The following is a 12,011-nucleotide window of genomic DNA, read 5'->3' on the forward strand; positions in this document are numbered from 1 at the left end:
ATGTGGTAGCCGTTTCTCAGGCTCCCTCTCCGGAATCGAACCCTGATTCCCCGTTACCCGTTACAACCATGGTAGGCGCAGAACCTACCATCGACAGTTGATAAGGCAGACATTTGAAAGATGCGTCGCCGGTACGGAGACCGTGCGATCAGCACAAAGTTATCCAGAGTCACCAAAGCAAACGGACGCAGACGAGCCACGCCGATTGGTTTTGATCTAATAAAAGCATCCCTCCCATTTCTGGTCGGGACTCAGTTCAGCATGTATTAGCTCTAGAATTACCACAGTTATCCAAGTCATGTGGTACGATCTAAGGAACCATAACTGATTTAATGAGCCATTCGCGGTTTCACCTTATTTTGGCTTGCACTTAGACATGCATGGCTTAATCTTTGAGACAAGCATATGACTACTGGCAGGATCAACCAGGGAGCTGCTAGCAGCTTTTTTTTTCGTTCGGAGGAACCTCCCGGGTCCGCAGAGCACCGGGTCCGAATCTTATGATGTACATTTTTTTTTCCTTCTGTATCAACAAGTACGGGGGCGACTTCCCAATATCGACACCCGCTTTGCAATTGCAAAGTCTTTCCTTCCATCTCTAATTAATTTTCCTAGGGAGTAGGCGAGGCCAAACTTCCAAGGCTTTCACTGGCGAATATATCGCGCTCTTAGAAACTCGCATGGTACTTGGCGAGTGGATTTCAAATTATATGATCGGTGCCCACATTCGGGCGCGGCCCACTGCGGGAGCAGACCGTTGGCCCGTGGGCTCGCTGTGAACTAATTTGCCCACTGGTCCGAAAAGTATTCATTTCTAAACACCTTTGGCCAGGGCTGAAGACCGCGACTAACCCCTTTGAAACTTGTCTCTCAGGGAGCTGCGATCCATCAAACATTTCATTGTTAACAGAGGGGAACCATTACTTGGTTAAGACGATAGGACACGCGTTCCCCACCATTTCGCATCCAATCGAATTGCCGCACAAGAGCTCGTTACCTGAGAAAGGTATAGCATTGGCTCGCAGCTAGTGTATTGCAGTTCAGACAGATAGGCCACTTTAGATAGTTCTTAGTGTTCACAGTTATCACCAAGACTAGACCCATATGGATTTAATTCTTCAAGGAGCAGCGGTCCACCAATAAGAGAGATGAAGACATGTTTTCGGATGGCCACAACGCCCCCTCGCCACCCAAATGTGCATGTTTTAAGTGTACATTGGGAGTCGACGGAACATCGGGAGTCCGCTTGCTTTCTCCGGATCAGCTGCCACCCCCCTGATCTACCAGATAGACAAGAACATGTCTTCTCCACCAATCTCATCCACCGAAGCTCCGATCATGGCTTCTTCTACCTTTATACTGATATACCCCCACGGAGCAACATGCGGGCAAGGGAACTCTTGCTACCCTTCAGTAAAGCAGGTATCTCTTATAGATGGTGACTGCACCTTGGCCAGGATTGAAGACCGCGACTAACCCCTTTGAAACTTGTCTCTCAGGGAGCTGCGATCCATCAAACATTTCATTGTTAACAGAGGGGAACCATTACTTGGTTAAGACGATAGGACACGCGTTCCCCACCATTTCGCATCCAATCGAATTGCCGCACAAGAGCTCGTTACCTAAGAAAGGTATAGCATTGGCTCGCAGCTAGTGTATTGCAGTTCAGACAGATAGGCCACTTTAGATAGTTCTTAGTGTTCACAGTTATCACCAAGACTAGACCCATATGGAATTAATTCTTCAAGGAGCAGCGGTCCACCAATAAGAGAGATGAAGACATGTTTTCGGATGGCCACAACGCCCCCTCGCCACCCAAATGTGCATGTTTCAAGTGTACATTGGGAGTCGACGGAACATCGGGAGTCCGCTTGCTTTCTCCGGATCAGCTGCCACCCCCCTGATCTACCAGATAGACAAGAACATGTCTTCTCCGCCAATCTCATCCACCGAAGCTCCGATCATGGCTTCTTCTACCTTTATACTGATATACCCCCACGGAGCAACATGCGGGCAAGGGAACTCTTGCTACCCTTCAGTAAAGCAGGTATCTCTTATAGATGGTGACTGCACCTTGGCCAGGATTGAAGACCGCGACTAACCCCTTTGAAACTTGTCTCTCAGGGAGCTGCGATCCATCAAACATTTCATTGTTAACAGAGGGGAACCATTACTTGGTTAAGACGACCGGACACGCGTTCCCCACCATTTCGCATCCAATCGAATCGCCGCACAAGAGCTCGTTACCTGAGAAAGGTATAGCATTGGCTCGCAGCTTGTGTATTGCAGTTCAGACAGATAGGCCACTTTAGATAGTTCTTCGTGTTCACAGTTAAGACCACGGCTAGACCCATATGGAATTAATTCTTCAAGGAGCAGCGGTACACCAAGCATTTCATTGTGTACTAGAAAGCACCTCTACCATGTAACAAACATACGACCACCAAATTTCTGCTTACTTCCCCCAGCGGATAGTATTTGCTAGTATCATCCACAAAGTAAATCAATTTTTTCAATGTACCGCTTCTTGGGGGAACTGGGCATGAATCAATCAAGCATTTTGAGGTAGCATGTCCGCTTCACCGCGAGGTGCTCTGAATACCATTATACATTCTTTTTCATCATCCACTTTCAGACCACTACAAGACCCATACTGAATTAATTCCTCAAGGAGCTGCAGTCCACAAAACATTTTACTGTGTACTAGAGGGCACCTCCACCATGTAACAGAAAACATACAACCTTCTTAATTTAATTCTGCATTGTTTCCCAGACGATTTGTTAGCCATACAACAGTACCATCCACAGTAATTCACCTCTTTGAAATCCAATGCATTGTAGAGAAACTGAGGTGGTAGCATTCAAACCGTTCTGTAATGTTAATTCTGCTTCATAGAAAGGTGCTACAGGTTCCACAATAATTAATTGGATATTTTTGCAATATATATAGGGCGAGAAAACTCGGGGGGACTCCCTTTTCATTTATGTACATATTCTTTCCATATTGCAAATAATTCCAATTTTTCCCGATTGCATGTCCCCCTAATATACCCAAAATGGGCCTATCGATGGGTTCACAAAGGTACCCAAAATATGAGATTTTGACTGAAAGAGGCTGGCTAACTTCCGGGAACATGATCATAGGAAATAGGTCAAAATCCCGAATCGCAGTTGTTTACGAACAACCACGAACGGAGACTTAAAATAACCTATAAGGCTGGAATTCATGGGGCCTGTATAACAGGCATTTACACAGACTCTCGGGAGGGAGGGCTCTGTGGCCGGGAGAATTTTCTGGCTCCCCGCCCGAAACTTTTCAGAGTCCCTAATGCCTGCTTGAATGTGAATAAGCAGAGCCCGGTAGCTGATATTTTGCCGGGGTGTGGAGGCCCCGGTCGCCGCCAAATTCCTCTGGTCACAGCTTGTGTTAATACACATGTTAATTTTACATGCAAACCACCAATGACAATTTTCCTCGGCCGCGGAGGCCTCGGTCGCCGCCAGAATTTTCTGGTTCCCGCTCAATATATTGCAGAGTCCTGCAGGCCTGCTTCTGTAGGAATATGCAGAGCCCGGTAGCTGATATTTTGCCGGGGTGAGGAGGCCTCGGTCGCCGCCAAATTCCTCTCATCCCAGCTTGTGTTAATACACATGTTAATTTTACATGCAAAACCACCAATTACCATTTCCTCGGCCGCGGAGGCCTCGGTCGCCGGGAGATTTTCCTGGCTCCCCGCTCAATATACTGCACAGTCCCGCAGGCCTGTCTCCAGTGGAATACACACAGTCCGAGAGCCGAAAATTTGCCGGGGTGTGGAGGCCTCGGTCGCCAACAGATTGCCATAGGCTCTGGCTGCAATATTTACCGTGTATTTTTTCCCTCCAGAGACACCACTACACCCTATATAACCCAAAATGGGCCTTGACGCGTGTACACGCGGAGCCCGAGCGCCGAGAGTTCTCCCGGCCGCGGAGGCCTCGGTCGCCGGGAGAATTTCAACGGCCCCTGCTCGAAATTTTTCTAAGTCCAGAATGCCTGCTTCTCCCAGCCTGTGTTAATACACATGTTAATTTAACATGTAAAATCACCAAGGACCATTTCCTCGGCCGCGGAGGCCTCGGTCACCGCCAGAATTTTCTGGCTGCCCGCTCCCCATGGGTAGACGCGCTGCCCAAGCGCCGAGAGTTCTCCCGGCCGCGGAGGCCTCGGTCGCCGGGAGAATTTCTCCGGCCCCTGCTCGAAATTTTTCAAAGTCCAGAATGCCTGCTTCTCCCAGCATGTGTTAATACACATGTTAATTTAACATGTAATATTACCAATGACCTTTTCCTCGGCCGCGGAGGCCTCGGTCGCCGCCAGAATTTTCTGGCTGCCCGCTCCCCATGGGTAGACGCGGAGCCCGAGCGCCGAGAGTTCTCCCGGCCGCGGAGGCCTCGGTCGCCGGGAGAATTTCTCCGGCCCCTGCTCGAAATTTTTCAAAGTCCAGAATGCCTAGTTCTCCCAGCCTGTGTTAATACACATGTTAATTTAACATGTAAAATTACCAAGGATTATTATCCCGGCCGCAGAGGCCTCGGTCGCCGCCAGAAATTTCTGGCTCCCCGCTCAATGTATTGCAGAGTCCCGCAGGCTTGCTTCTCCAAGCCTGTGTTAATACACATGTTAATTTAACATGTAAAATTACAGAGGATTATTTCCCCGGCCGCGGAGGCCTCGGTCGCCGCCAGAATTTTCTGGCTGCCCGCTCAATGTATTGCAGAGTCCCGCAGGCTTGCTTCTCCAAGCCTGTGTTAATACACATGTTAATTTAACATGCAAAATCACCAATGACAAATTCCTCGGCCGCGGAGGCCTCGATCGCCGGGAAAATGTTCTGGCTCCCTGCTCGAATTTTTTTTCTAAGTCCCGATTCGCTATTACAGGCTGGCGCACGGAGTCCGAGGGGCGTAAATATGCCGGGTAGTGGTGCCTTCCGTCGCCGAGACATTTTACAATTGCCTGGGAGCAGTATTTAACATGTTAATTTTTTCCCCTCGTGACACCACTACCCCCTATATAACGCAAAATGGGCCTTGCCAAGGGGGCGCGCAACGCCCGAGCGCGGGCGTTTTTCCCGGCCGCCGAGACCTCCATCGCCGGGAGAATGTCTTCAGCTATTTGCTAGATTTCCCGATTCGCCCCGCACGACAAACAACCACGAACGAGGTGGTTTTCGAGAGTTCTCCCGGCCGCGGAGGCCTCGGTCGCAGGGAGAATTTCCCTGGCCCCTGCTCGAAATTTTTCTAAGTCCAGAATGCCTGCATCTCCCAGCCTGTGTTAAAACACATGTTAATTTAACATGTAAAATTACCAATGACCATTTCCTCGGCCGCAGAGGCCTCGGTCGCAGCCAGAATTTTCTGGCTCCCTGCTCAATATATTGCAGAGTCCCGCATGCTTGCTTCTCCAAGCCTGTGTTAATACACATGTTAATTTAACATGTAAAATTACCGAGGATTATTTCCCCGGCCGCGGAGGCCTCGGTCGCCGCCAGAAATTTCTGGCTCCCCGCTCAATATATTGCAGCGACCCGCAGGCTTGCTTCTCCCAGCCTGTGTTAATACACATGTTAATTTAACATGTAAAATCACCAAGGACCATTTCCTCGGCCGCGGAGGCCTCGGTCGCCGCCAGAATTTTCTGGCTGCCCGCTCCCCATGTGTAGACGCGGAGCCCGAGCGCCGAGAGTTCTCCCGGCCGCGGAGGCCTCGTAGCCGGGAGAATTTCTCGGGCCCCTGCTCGAAATTTTTCTAAGTCCAGAATGCCTGCTTCTCCCAGCCTGTGTTAATACACATGTTAATTTAACATGTAATTTTACCAATGACCTTTTCCTCGGCCGCGGAGGCCTCGGTCGCCGCCAGAATTTTCTGGCTCCCGGCTCAATATATTACAGAGTCCCGCAGGCCTGTCTCCAGTGGAATACACACAGTCCGAGAGCCGAAAATTTGCCGGGGTGTGGAGGCCTCGGTCGCCAACAGATTGCCATAGGCTCTGGCTGCAATATTTACCGTGTATTTTTTCCCTCCAGAGACACCACTACCCCCTATAAAACCCAAAATAGGCCTTGCGGTGGGTACACGCAGAGCCCGAGCGCCGAAGTTCTCCCGGCCGCGGAGGCCTCGGTCGCCGGGAGAATTTCTCCGGCCCCTGCTCGAAATTTTTCAAAGTCCAGAATGCCTGCTTCTCCCAGCCTGTGTTAATACACATGTTAATTTAACATGTTAAATTATCGAGGATTATTTCCCCGGCCGTGGAGGCCTCGGTCGCCGCCAGAATTTTCTGGCTCCCCGCTCAATATATTGCAGAGTCCCGCAGGCTTGCTTCTCCCAGCCTGTGTTAATACACATGTTAATTTAACATGTAAAATCACCGAGGACCATTTCCTCGGCCGCGGAGGCCTCGGTCGCCGCCAGAATTTTCTGGCTCACCTCTCAATGTATTGCAGAGTCCCGCAGGCTTGGTTCTCCAAGCCTGTGTTAATACACATGTTAATTTAACATGTAAAATTACCGAGGATTATTTCCCCGGCCGCGGAGGCCTCGGTCGCCGCCAGAATTTTCTGGCTCCCCGCTCAATGTATTGCAGAGTCCCGCAGGCTTGGTTCTCCAAGCCTGTGTTAATACACATGTTAATTTAACATGTAAAATTACCGAGGATTATTTCCCCGGCCACGGAGGCCTCGGTCGCCGACAGAATTGTCTGGCTCCCTGCTCGAATTTTTTCTAAGTCCCGATTCGCTATTACAGGCTGGCGCACGGAGTCAGAGGGGCGGGAATTCGCCGGGTAGTGGTGCCTTCCGTCGCCGAGACATTTTTCTATTGCCTGGAAGCTGTATTTAACATGTTAATTTTTTCCCCCTCGGGACACCACTACCCCCTATATAACCCAACATGGGCCTTGCCGCGGGTACACGCGGAGCCCGAGCGCCGAGTGTTCTCCCGGCCGCGGAGGCCTCGGTCGCCGGGAGAATTTCTCCGGCCCCTGCTCGAAATTTTTCAAAGTCCAGAATGCCTGCTTCTCCCAGCCTGTGTTAATACACATGTTAATTTAACATGTTAAATTACCGAGGATTATTTCCCCGGCCGTGGAGGCCTCGGTCGCCGCCAGAATTTTCTGGCTCCCCGCTCAATATATTGCAGAGTCCCGCAGGCTTGCTTTTCCCAGCCTGTGTTAATACACATGTTAATTTAACATGTAAAATTACCAATGACCATTTCCTCGGCCGCAGAGGCCTCGGTCGCCGCCAGAATTTTCTGGCTCCCCGCTCAATGTATTGCAGAGTCCCGCAGGCATGCTTCTCCAAGCCTGTGTTAATACACATGTTAATTTAACATGTTAAATTACCGAGGATTATTTCCCCGGCCGTGGAGGCCTCGGTCGCCGCCAGAATTTTCTGGCTCCCCGCTCAATATATTGCAGAGTCCCGCAGGCTTGCTTTTCCCAGCCTGTGTTAATACACATGTTAATTTAACATGTAAAATCACCAAGGACCATTTCCTCGGCCGCGGAGGCCTCGGTCGCCGCCAGAATTTTCTGGCTTCCCGCTCCCCATGGGTAGACGCGGAGCCCGAGCGCCGAGAGTTCTCCCGGCCGCGGAGGCCTCGGTCGCCGGGAGAATTTCTCCGGCCCCTGCTCGAAATTTTTCAAAGTCTAGAATGCCTAGTTCTCCCAGCCTGTGTTAATACACATGTTAATTTAACATGTAAAATTACCAAGGATTATTATCCCGGCCGCAGAGGCCTCGGTCGCCGCCAGAAATTTCTGGCTCCCCGCTCAATGTATTGCAGCGTCCCGCAGGCTTGCTTCTCCAAGCCTGTGTTAATACACATGTTAATTTAACATGTAAAATTACAGAGGATTATTTCCCCGGCCGCGGAGGCCTCGGTCGCCGCCAGAATTTTCTGGCTGCCCGCTCAATGTATTGCAGAGTCCCGCAGGCTTGCTTCTCCAAGCCTGTGTTAATACACATGTTAATTTAACATGCAAAATCACCAATGACAAATTCCTCGGCCGCGGAGGCCTCGATCGCCGGGAAAATGTTCTGGCTCCCTGCTCGAATTTTTTTTCTAAGTCCCGATTCGCTATTACAGGCTGGCGCACGGAGTCCGAGGGGCGTAAATATGCCGGGTAGTGGTGCCTTCCGTCGCCGAGACATTTTACAATTGCCTGGGAGCAGTATTTAACATGTTAATTTTTTCCCCTCGGGACACCACTACCCCCTATATAACCCAAAATGGGCCTTGCCAAGGGGGCGCGCAACGCCCGAGCGCGGGCGTTTTTCCCGGCCGCCGAGGCCTCCATCGCCGGGAGAATGTCTTCAGCTATTTGCTAGATTTCCCGATTCGCCCCGCACGGCAAACAACCACGAACGAGGTGGTTTTCGAGAGTTCTCCCGGCCGCGGAGGCCTCGGTCGCCGGGAGAATTTCTCGGGCCCCTGCTCGAAATTTTTCTAAGTCCAGAATGCCTGCATCTCCCAGCCTGTGTTAAAACACATGTTAATTTAACATGTAAAATTACCAATGACCATTTCCTCGGCCGCAGAGGCCTCGGTCGCAGCCAGAATTTTCTGGCTCCCTGCTCAATATATTGCAGAGTCCCGCATGCTTGCTTCTCCCAGCCTGTGTTAATACACATGGTTATTTAACATGTAAAATTACCGAGGATTATTTCCCTGGCCGCAGAGGCCGCGGTCGCCGCCAGAATTTTCTGGCTCCCCGCTCAATGTATTGCAGAGTCCCGCAGGCTTGCTTCTCCAAGCCTGTGTTAATACACATGTTAATTTAACATGTAAAATTACCGAGGATTATTTCCCCGGCCGCGGAGGCCTCGGTCGCCGCCAGAATTTTCTGGCTCCCCGCTCAATATATTGCAGCGACCCGCAGGCTTGCTTCTCCCAGCCTGTGTTAATACACATGTTAATTTAACATGTAAAATTACCGAGGATTATTTCCCCGGCCGCGGAGGCTTCGGTCGCCGCCAGAATTTTCTGGCTCCCGGCTCAATATATTACAGAGTCCCGCAGGCCTGTCTCCAGTGGAATACACACAGTCCGAGAGCCGAAAATTTGCCGGGGTGTGGAGGCCTCGGTCGCCAACAGATTGCCATAGGCTCTGGCTGCAATATTTACCGTGTATTTTTTCCCTCCAGAGACACCACTACCCCCTATATAACCCAAAATGGGCCTTGCGGCGTGTACACGCGGAGCCCGAGCGCCGAAGTTCTCCCGGCCGCGGAGGCCTCGGTCGCCGGGAGAATTTCTCTCCGGCCCCTGCTCGAAATTTTTCAAAGTCCAGAATGCCTGCTTCTCCCAGCCTGTGTTAATACACATGTTAATTTAACATGTAAAATTACCGAGGATTATTTCCCCGGCCGCGGAGGCCTCGGTCGCCGCCAGAATTTTCTGGCTCCCCGCTCAATGTATTGCAGAGTCCCGCAGGCTTGCTTCTCCCAGCCTGTGTTAATACACATGTTAATTTAACATGTAAAATCATTGAGGACCATTTCCTCGGCCGCGGAGGCCTCGGTCGCCGCCAGAATTTTCTGGCTCCCCGCTCAATGTATTGCAGAGTCCCGCAGGCTTGCTTCTCCCAGCCTGTGTTAATACACATGTTAATTTAACATGTAAAATCAACAAGGACCATTTCCTCGGCCGCGGAGGCCTCGGTCGCCGCCAGAATTTTCTGGCTGCCCGCTCCCCATTGGTAGACGCGGAGCCCGAGCGCCGAGAGTTCTCCCGGCCGCGGAGGCCTCGGTCGCCGGGAGAATTTCTCCGGCCCCTGCTCGAAATTTTTCAAAGTCCAGAATGCCTGCTTCTCCCAGCATGTGTTAATACACATGTTAATTTAACATGTAATATTACCAATGACCTTTTCCTCGTCCGCGGAGGCCTCGGTCGCCGCCAGAATTTTCTGGCTGCCCGCTCCCCATGGGTAGACGCGCTGCCCGAGCGCCGAGATTTCTCCCGGCCGCGGAGGCCTCTGTCGCCGGGAGAATTTCTCTGGCCCCTGCTCGAAATTTTTCAAAGTCCAGAATGCCTAGTTCTCCCAGCCTGTGTTAATACACATGTTAATTTAACATGTAAAATTACCAAGGATTATTATCCCGGCCGCAGAGGCCTCGGTCGCCGCCAGAAATTTCTGGCTCCCCGCTCAATGTATTGCAGAGACCCGCAGGCTTGCTTCTCCAAGCCTGTGTTAATACACATGTTAATTTAACATGTAAAATTACCGAGGATTATTTCCCCGGCCGCGGAGGCCTCGATCGCCGCCAGAAATTTCTGGCTCCCCGCTCAATATATTGCAGCGACCCGCAGGCTTGCTTCTCCCAGCCTGTGTTAATACACATGTTAATTTAACATGTAAAATCACCAAGGACCATTTCCTCGGCCGCGGAGGCCTCGGTCGCCGCCAGAATTTTCTGGCTGCCCGCTCCCCATGTGTAGACGCGGAGCCCGAGCGCCGAGAGTTCTCCCGGCCGCGGAGGCCTCGGTCGCCGCCAGAATTTTCTGGCTCCCCGCTCAATGTATTGCAGAGTCCCGCAGGCTTGCTTCTCCAAGCCTGTGTTAATACACATGTTAATTTAACATGCAAAATCACCAATGACAATTTCCTCGGCCGCGGAGGCCTCCATCGCCGGGAGAATTTTCTGGCTCTCTGCTCGAATTTTTTCTAAGTCCCGATTCGCTATTACAGGCTGGCGCACGGAGTCCGAGGGGCGGAAATATGCCGGGTAGTGGTGCCTTCCGTCGCCGAGACATTTTACAATTGCCTGGGAGCAGTATTTAACATGTTAATTTTTTCCCCCTCGGGACACCACTACCCCCTATATAACCCAAAATGGGCCATGCAATGGGTGCCCACAACGCCCGAGCGCGGGCATTTTTCCCGGGCGCCGAGGCCTCGATCGCCGGGAGAATGTCTCCAGCTATTTGCATGATGTCCCGATTCGCCCCACAAGGCGAACAACCACGAACGAGGTGGTTTTCGTTCGTGGTTGTTTTCGTTCGTGGTTGTTTACTGTTCGTGGTTGTTTTCATTCGTGGTTGTTGTGCGTTCGTGGTTGTTGTCGTTCGGGGTTGTTTTCCGTTCGTGGTTGTTGTCGTTCGTGGTTGTTGTCGTTCGTGGTTGTTGTCGTTCGTGGTTGTTTTCCGTTCGTGGTTGTTTTACGTTCGTGGTTGTTTTCGAGGCAATTGGTACTTTGAAAATTTCAATCGGTTAGCTAGAAAAAATTCTCCCGGCGGTGATTGCCTTGATCGCCGGGAGAATTTTCTGGCTCCCCGATAAAATTTTTTCCAAGTCCCGATTCGCTCTTACTAGCTGGCGCACGGAGTCCGAGGGGCGGGAATTCGCCGGGTAGTGGTGTGTTCCGTCGCCGAGACATTTTCCTATTGCCTGGAAGCAGTATTTAACATGTTAATTTTTTCCCCCTCGGGACACCACTACCCCCTATATAACACAAAATGGGCCTTGCCGCGGGTACACCCGGAGCCCGAGCGCCGAGAGTTCTCCCGGCCGCAGAGGCCTCGGTCGCCGGGAGATTTTCTCCGGCCCCTGCTCGAAATTTTCCAAAGTCCAGAATGCCTGCTTCTCCCAGCCTGTGTTAATACACATGTTAATTTAACATGTAAAATCACCAAGGACCATTTCCTCGGCCGCGGAGGCCTCGGTCGCCGCCAGAATTTTCTGGCTGCCCGCTCCCCAAGGGTAGACGCGGAGCCCGAGCGCCGAGAGTTCTCCCGGCCGCGGAGGCCTCGGTCGCCGGGAGAATTTCTCCGGCCCCTGCTCGAAATTTTTCAAAGTCCAGAATGCCTGCTTCTCCCAGCATGTGTTAATACACATGTTAATTTAACATGTAATATTACCAATGACCTTTTCCTCGGCCGCGGAGGCCTCGGTCGCCGCCAGAATTTTCTGGCTGCCCGCTCCCCATGGGTAGACGCGGAGCCCGAGCGCCGAGAGTTCTCCCGGCCGC

General features: G+C 51.5%; 1 non-coding gene across 1 annotated transcript in view; it reads right to left on the reverse strand.

Moving 5' to 3' along the window:
• LOC134545125 (small subunit ribosomal RNA) overlaps window positions 1–432 on the reverse strand; it is a 1,989-nt gene extending 1,557 nt beyond the window's left edge. Inside the window, exon 1 of the ribosomal RNA XR_010078281.1 lies at window positions 1–432. This exon is cut by the window's left edge and continues 1,557 nt beyond it. This is a non-coding gene — a ribosomal RNA (small subunit ribosomal RNA).
• Between the last annotated feature and the right edge of the window lie 11,579 nt (window positions 433–12,011).

This window comes from Bacillus rossius, unplaced genomic scaffold, assembly GCF_032445375.1.
Source record: "Bacillus rossius redtenbacheri isolate Brsri unplaced genomic scaffold, Brsri_v3 Brsri_v3_scf587, whole genome shotgun sequence".
NCBI lineage: Eukaryota > Metazoa > Arthropoda > Insecta > Phasmatodea > Bacillidae > Bacillus > Bacillus rossius.